At 39.7% G+C, this 11,951-nt stretch overlaps 1 non-coding gene across 1 annotated transcript; it reads left to right on the top strand.

Moving 5' to 3' along the window:
• Positions 1-10,793: 10,793 nt before the first annotated feature.
• On the top strand, positions 10,794-10,900 carry LOC148565097 (small nucleolar RNA R71). The gene has a single exon (XR_015884634.1). It is a non-coding gene; the product is annotated as a small nucleolar RNA R71 (small nucleolar RNA).
• The last annotated feature ends 1,051 nt before the right edge of the window (positions 10,901-11,951 follow it).

Genomic DNA, 11,951 nt, shown 5'->3' with positions numbered 1-11,951 from the left:
TCTGTTGCTGAGAAGATGATGGAAAAGGTTTGCTATTGCTAAACCTATTTCTTCCAGCATTACTGTTGTTGAAGCCTTGTTGAGGCCTCTGTTGGTCCTTCCATGAGAGATTTGGATGATTTCTCCATGAAGGGTTATAGGTGTTTCCATAGGGTTCTCCCATGTAATTCACCTCTTCCATTGCTGGGTTCTCATGATCATAAGCTTCTTCTTCAAATGAAGCTTCTTTGGTACTACCTGTCGCTGCTTGTATTCCAAACAGACTCTGATAAATTATATTGACTTGCTGAGTCAATATTTTGTTTTGAGCCAATATGGCATTCAGAGTGTCAATCTCAAGAACTCCTTTCTTCTGATTTGTCCCATTATTCACAGGATTCCTTTCAGAAGTGTACATGAATTGGTTATTTGCAACCATTTCAATGAGTTCCTGAGCTTCTGTAGGCGTCTTCTTCAGATGAAGAGATCCTCCAGCAGAGCTGTCCAATGATATCTTGGACAGTTCAGACAGACCATCATTGAAGATACCTATGATGCTGCATTCTGAAAGCATGTCAGAAGGACACCTTCTGATCAATTGCTTGTATCTTTCCCAAGCTTCATAGAGGGGTTCACCTTCCTTCTGTCTGAAGGTTTGGACTTCCACTTTAAGCTTACTCAATTTTTGAGGTGGAAAGAACTTTGCCAAGAAGGCATTGACTAGCTTTTTCCAAGAGTTCAGGCTTTTCTTAGGTTGTGAATCTAACCATATCCTAGCTCTGTCTCTTACAGCAAAAGGGAAGAGCATAAGTCTGTAGACCTCAGGGTCAACCCCATTGGTCTTGACAGTGTCACAGATTTGCAAGAATTCAGCTAAGAACTGATGAGGATCTTCCAATGAAAGTCCATGAAACTTGCAATTTTGTTGCATTAGAGAAACTAATTGAGGTTTAAGCTCAAAGTTGTTTGCTCCAATGGCAGGGATTGAGATGCTTCTCCCAAAGAAGTCGATAGTAGGTGCAGTAAAGTCACCAAGCACCTTCCTTGCATTGTTGGCATTGTTGTTGTTTTTGGCTGCCATGGCTTCTTCTTGTTTGAAAAGCTCTGTTAGGTCCTCTACCGAGAGTTTTACTTTAGCTTCTCTTATGAAAGAGAGAAGAAGAAAGTATGGAATCCTCTATGTCACAGTATAGAGATTTCTTGAGGTGTCAGAGGAAAAGAAGAATAGAAGGAGGAGGAGAGGGGAGACAATTTGAACTTATAGAGAGAGAGTCTGAATTGCTGATAGTGGAGGAGTGTTAGTCCTTAAATAGAAGGATGTGAGAAGAGGGGAAGAATTTTCAAAAACAAATTAAAAAGATTTTGAAATAAGAAATTTAAAAAAAAATGGTTGATGATTTTCGAAAATTGAAATTGAGGTAATAGTTAATTGATTTTGAAATTAGAAATCAAAAAGATATGATTGAAAATTATTTTGAAACAAATGTGATTGAGAAGATATGATTGAGAATCAAATTAAAAAAGAAAGTTTTAAAATTAAAGTTGATTACTTGACTACAAGAAATTAGAAGATAAGATTCTAGAATTTAAAATTTGATCCTTTCTTAATAGGCAAGTAACAACTTGGAAATTTTGAATTAAATCATTAATTGTAGCAAGGATTTTCGAAAATACTAGAAAAAATGGAAAGGATTTGATTTTGAAAAGATATGATTGAAAAGATATGATTTGAAATAGATTTGATTTTGAAAAATTATGAAAATTTAAAAAAGATTTGATTTAAAAACAAAATCTTCCCTCTTGTGCCATCCTGGTGTTAAACGCCCAGAATGGTATCCATTCTGGCGTTTAACGCCCAAAATACTACCTTTTTGGGCGTTTAACGCCCAGCCAGGATACCTGGCTGGCGTTTAAATGCCAGCTTTCCTTCCTCACTGGGCGTTTTGAATGCCCAATTTTTTTCTCTGTAGTTCCTCTGCTGTATGTTCTGAATCTTTAATTCTCTGTATTATTAACTTGAAAAAACATAATTTTGAAAAAAATTTTTTTGAATTTTTAATGATGAGAAATAATCAAAATGCAACTAATCATGAAAACTAAGATCAAACAAACAATGCATGCAAGACACCAAACTTAGAAATTTTCATATTAGAGACACTAACAAATTGAGAATGCATATGAGAAACAACAAAACACACAAAACAAGAGAATTTAAAGATCAGAGCAAGAAAATCATCAAGAATAACTTGAAGATCAATGAAGAACATAATGCATGTAATTTTCGAAAATTAGAAGAATAAAGATATGCAATTAACACCAAACTTAAAATTAGACACTAGACTCAAACAAGAAACATAAAATATTTTTTATTTTAAGATTTTATAAATTTTTTGTGATTTTTCAAAAATTATTTGGAAGAAGAAAATAAAGATTTCAAAATTCTTAATAAGAATTCCAGGAATCATGCAATGTTAGTCTAAAACTCCGGTCCAGGAATTAGACATGGCTTACTAGCCAGCCAAGCTTTTAGTGAAAGCTTCAGTCCAAAACACTAGACATGGCCAACGACCAGCCAAGCTTTAGCAGATCATTACGCTCAACAGCAAGATTGATAGAAATCAACAAGCCCTTGTGATGATAAGTTGAAACCTCGGTCCAAAAGATTAGACATGGCTTCACAGCCAGCCAAACTTCAACAGATCATCATGAAACTCTAGAATTCATTCTTAAAAACTCTGAAGAACAGAATAGAAATTTTTTTTTGTATTTTTGAAAATTTTTTTCGAAAATAAAAAGTAAAAAGCTTAAATATAAAATAAAATTACCTAATCTAAGCAACAAGATGAATAATGCACGGAAACTTGTCTCTCAACAATTTTCCTTCGGTAAGTATACCAAATTGTCGTCAAGTAAAAACTCACAATAGAGTGAGGTCGAATCCCACAGGGATTGATTGGTCAAGCAACTTTAATTGGAAGAATGTTCTAGTTGAGCTAAGCAGAATTTGGTTTGAGAGTTGCAGGAAATTAAATGGCGGAAAAGTAAATAGCAGAAAATGTAAATGCTGGAAGTAAAGAGCTAAAAATAAATGGCGGAAAGTAAATTGCAGGATTGTAATTGGGAATGGGGAAGATGCTCATGAAAGTAAATTGCAGAAATTAAAAAGAATGGGTAACATCAGAATGGGGAATTCATTGGGTTTAGGAGATGTTGCATTCTCCGGATCAAGTTCATTTTCATCTCTTCCTCAATCAATGCGTTCATTGATCTCCTTGGCAATCTTAAGTGATCGAATTACAATTCCTTGTAATTCAATCTCTCAAATCTTGATCAATAGCTAATTCCTTGGTCAATTGCTCATGAGAAGAGATGAAGTATGGTCATTGATTATACCACATGCATTCCCAAATCAAGTGTTAGTAGAATTATAGTCACCATATCCTTCCAACCCCAATTTGGTCCAACATGAGAAAGCATTTCTAGCATGATCTCTTCATTCCTCTTCCAAATTTCAGAAGAGATCCAAGTATGAATAGCTTCTTTTCCAAGATAACTACCCAGTTGGATGAAGATTGAAAGCTTTCTAGTAAAATCAAGATAAAAGATAGAAGAAGAATAATGAAAACTAATATTGATCCATCAAATTACAACAGAGCTCCCTAACCCAATGAAGGGGGTTTAGTTGTTCATAGCTCTGGAAATGGAAAACAAAGATCGAAGATACATTTTCAAAAATAAACTAGAAGTGCAGAGTAAATTATACAGAGAGTAGTTCTCAAATTTCCAACTCCCTAAAAGCTCTTGCTCTCATTCAAACTACCCCTATATATACTACTCTTCTGATCTTCTAGTTGGTTCTTCAAGTCTTGGATATGGGCCTTTGGATCTTGAGTTTGAAGCAGTTATACTCTTCAGTGGGCTTAGCTTTGCTTGCAGAGAGAAAGTGTGAAGTAGGCAAGGTATTTAGCTCAGGACGTTAGTGGCGTTAACGTTAAGTGAGAGTGTGGGTTCGAGAACGTTAGTGACAATCACCTTTTTCACTAACGTTCCTAATCCAGGGATGATCCACGTTAACTTCAACATTAGTGGCACCAACGTGACCACTAACGTTTCCTCTTGGTCCTTCGCACACGTTATTGGGACTCACCTTTTCCAATAACGTTGAGAGTCCTCCCTTCCCCCTACGTTAGAGTCCACGTTAACTTAGTTAACATGGCTCTTAACGCATGCTTGAAAATCTTTCGAGAATGTTAGTGACACTTACCTTTGTCACTAACGTTCCAAGATGCCCCTACTTCCCACGTTAGAATCCACGTTAACTAAGTTAACGTGGCTTCTAACATGGTGATGATAGCCATCTCCAACGTTAGTGACAAAGGTGAGTGTCACTAACGTTGGCTCATCATCCTTTCCTCCACGTTAGCTTCCACGTTAACTAAGTCAATGTGGCTCATAGTGGCTCATTGTGGCTCATTCCAACGTTAGTGACAAAGGTGAGTGTCACTAACGTTGGCAATTATTTGCTTTCTCCACGTTAGCTTTCACGTTAACTAAGTTAACGTGGGAGTTAACGTGTCTTAAAGTGGCTTAGTCCAACGTTAGTGACAAAGGTGAGTGTCACTAACGTTGGCCATTCTTTTGCTTCCCAACGTTAGAGTCCACGTTAACTAAGTTAACGTGGCCCCTAACGTGGCCAATATGAGCTTGGTCCAACGTTAGTGACAAAGGTGAGTGTCACTAACGTTGGCTCCACTTTCTTCTTCTACGTTAGAGTTCACGTTAACTTAGTTAACGTGACTCTTAACGTGGGCTATGATGGCTTCGAGGACGTTATTGGTGATTACTTTTCTCATTAACGTTGCAAGCTAGCTCCCATTCCACGTTAGTGGTCACGTTAGTTAGACTAACGTGGCTGCTAACGTGGTTCTTTCTTGCTTCCTTTGTCCTAAAATCAAACAATAAAGTGCATCAAAGTTCTAATCCTCATCATGAGACATGCATCATCCAATTTGTCATTTAATTCATGCAAAATTCTCATGAAATCATGTAAAGTGCACCATGCTTGCTTGAATCAAGATGTAAGTGAATTTTTACCCAAAAGTTGCTTATTTCCTAAGAAAATGCATGAAACTACCCTAAAACAATAAAGAAAAGGTCAGTGAAACTGGCCAAAATGCGCTGGCATCACAACACCAAACTTAAAGCTTGCTTGTCCCTAAGCAAGTATTGGAACAAGAGAATGATGAATGAAATGCCAAGAGAAATGAGTCATTATTGTAAAAGTCATGTCCTTGGTTTTATGGTGGTTTCATGCATAGCAACTTAGGTTCATTCCTTCACTGGCTTTCAGACCTTTATCATGTCCTGGAATACCCACTTGACTGCACCTTATGAAACTTTTATTCATTGATCCTTTTTGTCATTTCAGGGCTTATTTGTGTTTTTAGACTAGGTGCTCTGTGAGGGGGCGACTCTTTAAGATAAGCTTTCAGCCAGCACTCCCGAACCAGTTGGTTCAAGGTGCTAGGTGTTAAGACACCCCTAAGACTTACTCCCTCAAGTCTCTTTCCCCCATATATACACACCACAGGCACATGGTTTGTTATTTTATTTTCTTGAGACCTTGGTGTCCAGCACCTCTTTGGGTTACTAAGTGTTCTGTAGCAAGGGTTACTCTTGATAGTGGACTTTCAGCTGATAATTCCGGGTTAGTTAACCCAAGTTACCAAGTGATAAGGCACCCCTAAGAGCTTATTCATCCAAGTAAATCCCTTACACAAGAGCACCACAGACATATCCCTTAAGATTCAAACCCTTGGTGCCTAGCCTTATTTCTTACTCTTTTTCTTTTATTCTTTAACTTTCATTTTTCTTTCCCTTTTTTTTTGGGATCTTGTTATTCAGCTAGTCTCATGGGGTGTGTTTCAAGCATATGATTCAGGACAGATAGTTGTCTTCCCACCTTATTGGTGAACCAACTTAGTTAATCTATTACCACACCACAAAATTAGGAACTTACTCCACAATATGGATTCCACTCTGGTCTTTGATAACACACATTCTCTTTTTATTTGATTAAAAAGGAAACAAGCAACACAATAAGCAAGATGGAATTGAAAACAGGCAATTTGACTATCAATCACAGACCTACGCAAGGAGAATACTAAAAACAGAATTAAAAATCCTAAACTACCATGGAAGCATGTTCTATTTCATACATGATTTTCCTTATTTAAAACTTGAAAAAGATGGGACAATGAGGGAACTCCACCACCTTTTACTCATGGGGTTGCTCCTGCTCTCCTTCTTGTTTGTCCTCTTTGTGTTTTTCTTGAGTGCTTGCACTCCCACTTCCCTTGCTTTTTCCAATCAACTTCTTCCAGAAGCCAGCGTCTTCCATCTTCTTCTTCAGTGTTTCCTTCTGCTGTTTCACCTTCCCTTCCTCTTGTTCTGTTAGCTCTTTTTGGACTTCATCATACCTGGGGATTGCAGAGTACAAATTATGCATATGACTAGACATATAGTTCAACTTGGCTTGAGTGTTTGTGTAGAATTCCTCCCTATGTAGTTGCTGTCCTTCGTTCAGTACGCTGAACTCATTGAATGCCTTCGCCTGAGCTAGTTGTCGTTGATTGAGTTCTTGAAGGCGCTAGTCTTGTCGATCTTATCTTTCAGTCACTTAATTTATGGCTTGGGTAAGCTGGGAATAGTGTTTCATTTGCTATTTTTGCCATTCTCCTTGTTGATTCATCCAATTAGAAAGGAGCTCTTCTTGACGATCCATCCTTTGAGCTTGAATGTGCAGTTGTTGTTCTTGTCCCTCCATATAACTCCTTGCTAGCTCCTCAATGGCTCCATGAATGTGGTTCAGGTTAATGTTGGTTGGGTCATAATATTCTCTTTGTTGGCGTTCTTCCTGATGAGACTCTTCTTGGTGAGATCCTCGTTTTGGTTTTGGCTTTCCTATGTGAGGTCTTCTTTGTTGTTGGGCTGGTGTCACATGAGTTAGACGCTGAAACGTAATTAGCCTCCCAGGATTTAACCAATCTGGGTTGCTATCCTCGAAGACAACCTTGGCCTTCGTGCACAATCTGAGGATGGTGCTGGGGTACCAAAGCCTAGCACCCGAATCAATCTTCTCAGCTGACTCTTGAATCCCCTCAGCTATAAGTTCGTGCACATTGATATCTCCACCTTGTACTAAGCAATGTACCATAGTAGCTCGAGTGACGTTGACCTCGGAATTGTTCGCTGCTGGGAGGATAGATCTCCTCATGAGTTCAAACCATCCCTTGGCTTCAGGGCTGAGGTCTCCTCTCTTGATGAACCTGGGTCTCTTATCCGCATACCTTTTCCAGTCAGCTCCTATAACACATATGTCATTCACAATTTGTTCGAGTTTATCATTGTCAGGGCTCTTACTCACTCTTGCCTGATAACCAAGCTCATCAAAATGTGGTGATTTCAACTAAAGAGTCCTTGTTATAGAATTGGGGCTGAAGTCCACCTCTTTCCCTCTTACATAACTTTTGAAGGTGGGGGCCTTGGTTTTGTCTTCTCTGACCACATTTGCATAGAACTCTGTGATGAGGTTTGCATTTATCTTCCCCTCCGGGTTCGTAAGCCTTTGTCAACCCCTTTGTTCAATCTTCTCTCGAATCTGTGGGCACTCATCCTCGTCAATTTGGAATGTTAATTCGGGCAGTATCTTCTTGAGCTTTATCCATTCAAATTCGAGTTCATGGAATGCAGTTTTGAATCTTCTCTCATCAAAAGGAATGCTCTCCACTGGTTCCTTCCTCTTTTGCCTCTTGGAGCTTGATGATGCCATGAGTCTGAGTTGAGGTGTGAAGAGGGTGGAAGGTATGGATAGATGAGGAATTCGGTTGGTTAGGACAAGGTGTGATGAAGGGATTTCGATGCCGAAGGTGTGTAGTGTGAGGAATGGGAATTGGAATGTGAAGGGAAGTATGGACTAGGACTCACTTATATAGGGGAGTGATGAGTGAATGAAAGGTGTGGATTGATGGGGTGGTTGTGTGATGGACGGATGGGGTTTAGCAATGGTGAGCACAAGGATCACCAACTTTATGATGGGTTGGTTCAGTTTCCAAGCTTGTTCTTCTTCCAATGTTGCATGGCAACCATTCCCAATGCAATCCCCTTGAAGACACCTGTGTAGTATCTTCCTTTTGTGTTATCTGAACCCTTCAATTGCCCCATCAATGCTTCAACAAAATAAAATAAATGTGATTAAAAATATTCTTTTAGAAATTGGCGGCAAAATTAAAAGGTTAACTATTTTTTTTTAGTTATTGTTTTTAACTAACTAAGTGCTACTCATGAGTGCAAACCAACTGACTAACTCAACATCCATGTATGCAACATTGGCAACACCAAACTTAGTTTGGTGCCATGTGGTGTAAAAGATTTGTTCAAGGCCCCTAAGAGTGACATGATGTGGGTTACATTCATGTTCTCTTAGTGTGCCTTGAACACCAAACTTGTTCCTCACTATATGTTGCACACAATGATTCATTCAAGTACATATCAAGTTGATTTGAAATTCATAAACCTTGAATTATTAACTATTTTTAAAAGCATGTAAAACATGGGTTGCCTCCCATGAAGCGCTTCTTTAGCGTCACTAGCTTGACGTTCTGCCTCCATCAGGGTGGTTGGTAGGGCTTCAAGTCCTCCCCCCTTGCAGTAGATCTATCTCCATTGGCTTCATCAAGGATCTCCACATATTCCAAGGAGAGAACTCTGTTGATGGTAAAAACTTTAGGTAGCTGAGATGGGATGGTGGGGAGATCGGGGGGAATGGCTCGGAAGTAAGCTGAGATTACTTTATCCCCTGGGGAGAAGTCCTCTGTAGGGATCTTCTTGTTCCTCCATCTCCTTGGTACCTTCTTCTTTGTTCCTTTTGATGTTGCCTTGCTCTTTGTGACCTCCTCTTCCAAGTAGGTTTCGTCGCTGGTCTCATATAGCTCTAGTGGTTTAGGTTCCTCCTGATTTTCTTTGAGCTGTGACAGCTGCTGATTGCCTTGTTCCTCAACTAAGGGGATTCCCAGATGTACTGGTTGTGCTTCAGTACTTGTTTCTTCCTTCAGTATCTCACTGTGATCTTTGCTTGGTTCTTTGTTCTCTTGATCTGTTTCTTGTGAGGACTTGAAAACATTGAAAGTGAGTTGTTCATTATGAATCCTCAAAATTAGCTCCCCTCGCTCCACATCTATAAGTGCTCTGGCTGTAGCTAGGAATGGTCTTCCCAATATGATTGGGTGGAGGTGACTCTCTTCCATGTCCAAGATGACAAAGTCTGTGGGCAGGAAGTATTTTCCAACCTTCACCAGCATATTTTCAACTACTCTTACTGCTTATTTTTGAGTTTTGTCAGCTAGCCTGATAACTACATCTGTAGGTATTATCTCATTGATCTGCAGCCTCTTCACAAGGGATAAAGGTATTAAGTTGATGCTTTCTACCAAATCGCAGAGTCCTTTACCAAACATTATTTCTCCTATAGCATAGGGGATGTAGAAACTCCCTGGGTCCTTCCTCTTTGTAGGCAGCTCTGGTTGAATGAGAGCACTTCACTCCTTATTCATCACTATTGTTTGTCCTCCCTTGAGTGAGCTTTTCTTGGTCAGCAGCTCCTTCATATACTTAATGTATGAGGGCATTTGTTGGAGGGCCTTGATGAATGGTATGTTTACATGGAGAGATGCAAACATGTCAAGAAACCTTGAGTATAGTCTCTTCTCTACACAGCCATTTAGTAACTGGGGAAAGGGTGCATAGAGTCTCAGCAACTCCTTCTGTGTCAGCTCCTTCTGTGTAATTGTGGTTTCTTGATGATTCTCCCCCTGCTTTCCTGCTGAAGTATCTTCAGGTTGTTCTAATAGGTTGTTCAGCTCTTTCTCAGTCTCCTTATTAGTTATAGTAACCATCTTGCAATCTTCCCATCTGACTTTCTTTGCTTCACCTCTCAGATTTTTCTCTGTGTCACTTGGGAAGCTATCAGTAGGTTTGGGAATCTGCTCGGAGAGGTATCCCACTTGAAATTCCAGCCTCTTGATGGTGTCTCCCTGATTCTTGATATTGGCTCACACCTCCTCCTTGAATACCTTATTATCTTGAATCTCTTTGCATATGCCCTCAAGTAGAGTCTCAATTCTGGAGAGTCTATCTTCAGATGATGGTGGGTTGGGATTGGAGTGATGAGAAGGGTTGTTTTGGTTTTGGTATGGATGTGGAGAGGTGTTGTTAGGGTGGTGTTGATATGAACTCTGTGTGGACTGTTGATGAGCTGCATGGTTGTTGGGGTTGTGACATCTCTGATCTTGGCTTTGATCTTGTTGATTTCCCCACCCAAAGTTTGGGTAATTCCTCCAACCCGGGTTGTAGGTCTTGGAGTATGGATCATGGATTTGCCTGGGTGAGTTTCCAATGTAGTTGGCTTGTTCTTGCTCATCCTTTGCCTCTGCATTCACTCCCTCTTAGGTTGCTGATGAGGTGGTGATTGCTGCTACTTGGTTCCTCTCCATCTTCTTGGTGAGGTCAGCTAGCTGCTTAGTAATAAGCTTGTTTTGGGCTAGCAGTGCATCCACATTGTTTAGCTTCATCGCTCCTCTAGTGTTACCTCTTTCAGAAGCATAGAAGTAGTCATTCTCAGCTACAGTCTCAATGACATCTATGGCTTCTTCAATGTCTTCTTCTTGTTCAGAGATTCCCCGGATGAATGGTCTACTGCCTTCTTTGATTCATAAGAAAGGCCTTCATAGAAAATGTGTAGCTGCACCCATTCATTGAACATATCTGGTGGACACCTTCTTGTCAGGTCCTTAAACCTCTCCCATGCTTCATATAGAGTCTCACCATCTTATTGCCTGAAGGTTTGCACCTCAGCTCTTAGCCTGTTGATCTGTTGAGGAAGATAGAATCTTGCCAAGAATTTGTTCACCACATCTTCCCAGGTTGCTAAACTCTCCTTTGGGAAGGATTCCAGCCATTTAGATGCCTTGTCCTTAAGTGAGAAAGGGAACAGAAGTAATCTATAGGTGTCAGAATGAACACCATTAGACTACTTTACAGTATCACATATCCTCAGGAAGGTGGTTAGATATTGATTGGGGTCTTCTTGGACACTCCCTCCGAATGAACAATTGTTCTGAACAAGGGTGATGAGCTGTGGCTTTAGTTCAAAGTTGTTGGCATGTATCGTTGGCCTTTGGATGCTACTCCCGCAATTTTCTGGGTTTGGATTGATGTACAAACCCAGAACCCTTCTCTCTTGCCCAGCCTGATGTGCTGGATCTTCTCGGCCATGGTTTTGAGCCTCTTCTTCATGATGGTTCTCCATATTCTCATCCATATCTGGTTCAAAGTACTCCTCCTCTTCCTCAGCACCAACTACTCTCTTTCCTCTTGCTTCCCTCCTTAATCTAAGGAAGGTCCTCTCAGGTTCAGAATCAAAAGAAGTTGAAGCCCCGCTTCTTCTCCCTGTCATACAACCAACAAGGCACAAGCAAGGAAATAGATGCAGAAAGTAATTTCTACAGAAATACTGTTAGTGTGAGTGATGCAATATATCAAACAGTTAGTGGGTTAGTGGACTGAATTGTAAAAAACTAAGAAAATGGGTAGGGGAAGGGGAAGAAAATAGCTGAACAGAAAGTAAATTACTCAAATGAACTTAAATCAAACAAAAGAAAAATGCTCAATCTAGTTATCCTCCAATTTAATCATTGTTGATACAAAATCAATCCCAGGCAACGGCGCCATAAACTTGATGCACGAAAACTTGTCTCTCAATAATTTTCCTTCGGCAAGTATACCGAATTGTCGTCAAGTAAAAACTCACAATAGAGTGAGGTCGAATCCCACAGGGATTGATTAGTCAAGCAACTTTAATTGGAAGAATTTTCTAGTTGAGCTAAGCAGAATTTGGTTTGAGAGTTGCAGGAAAT

This window comes from Arachis ipaensis, chromosome B5, assembly GCF_059453495.1.
Source record: "Arachis ipaensis isolate K30076 ecotype BB chromosome B5, ASM5945349v1, whole genome shotgun sequence".
Lineage (NCBI taxonomy): Eukaryota > Viridiplantae > Streptophyta > Magnoliopsida > Fabales > Fabaceae > Arachis > Arachis ipaensis.
Note: the sequence above shows the minus strand (reverse complement) of the source record. Positions and strands in the feature narration are given on the sequence as shown.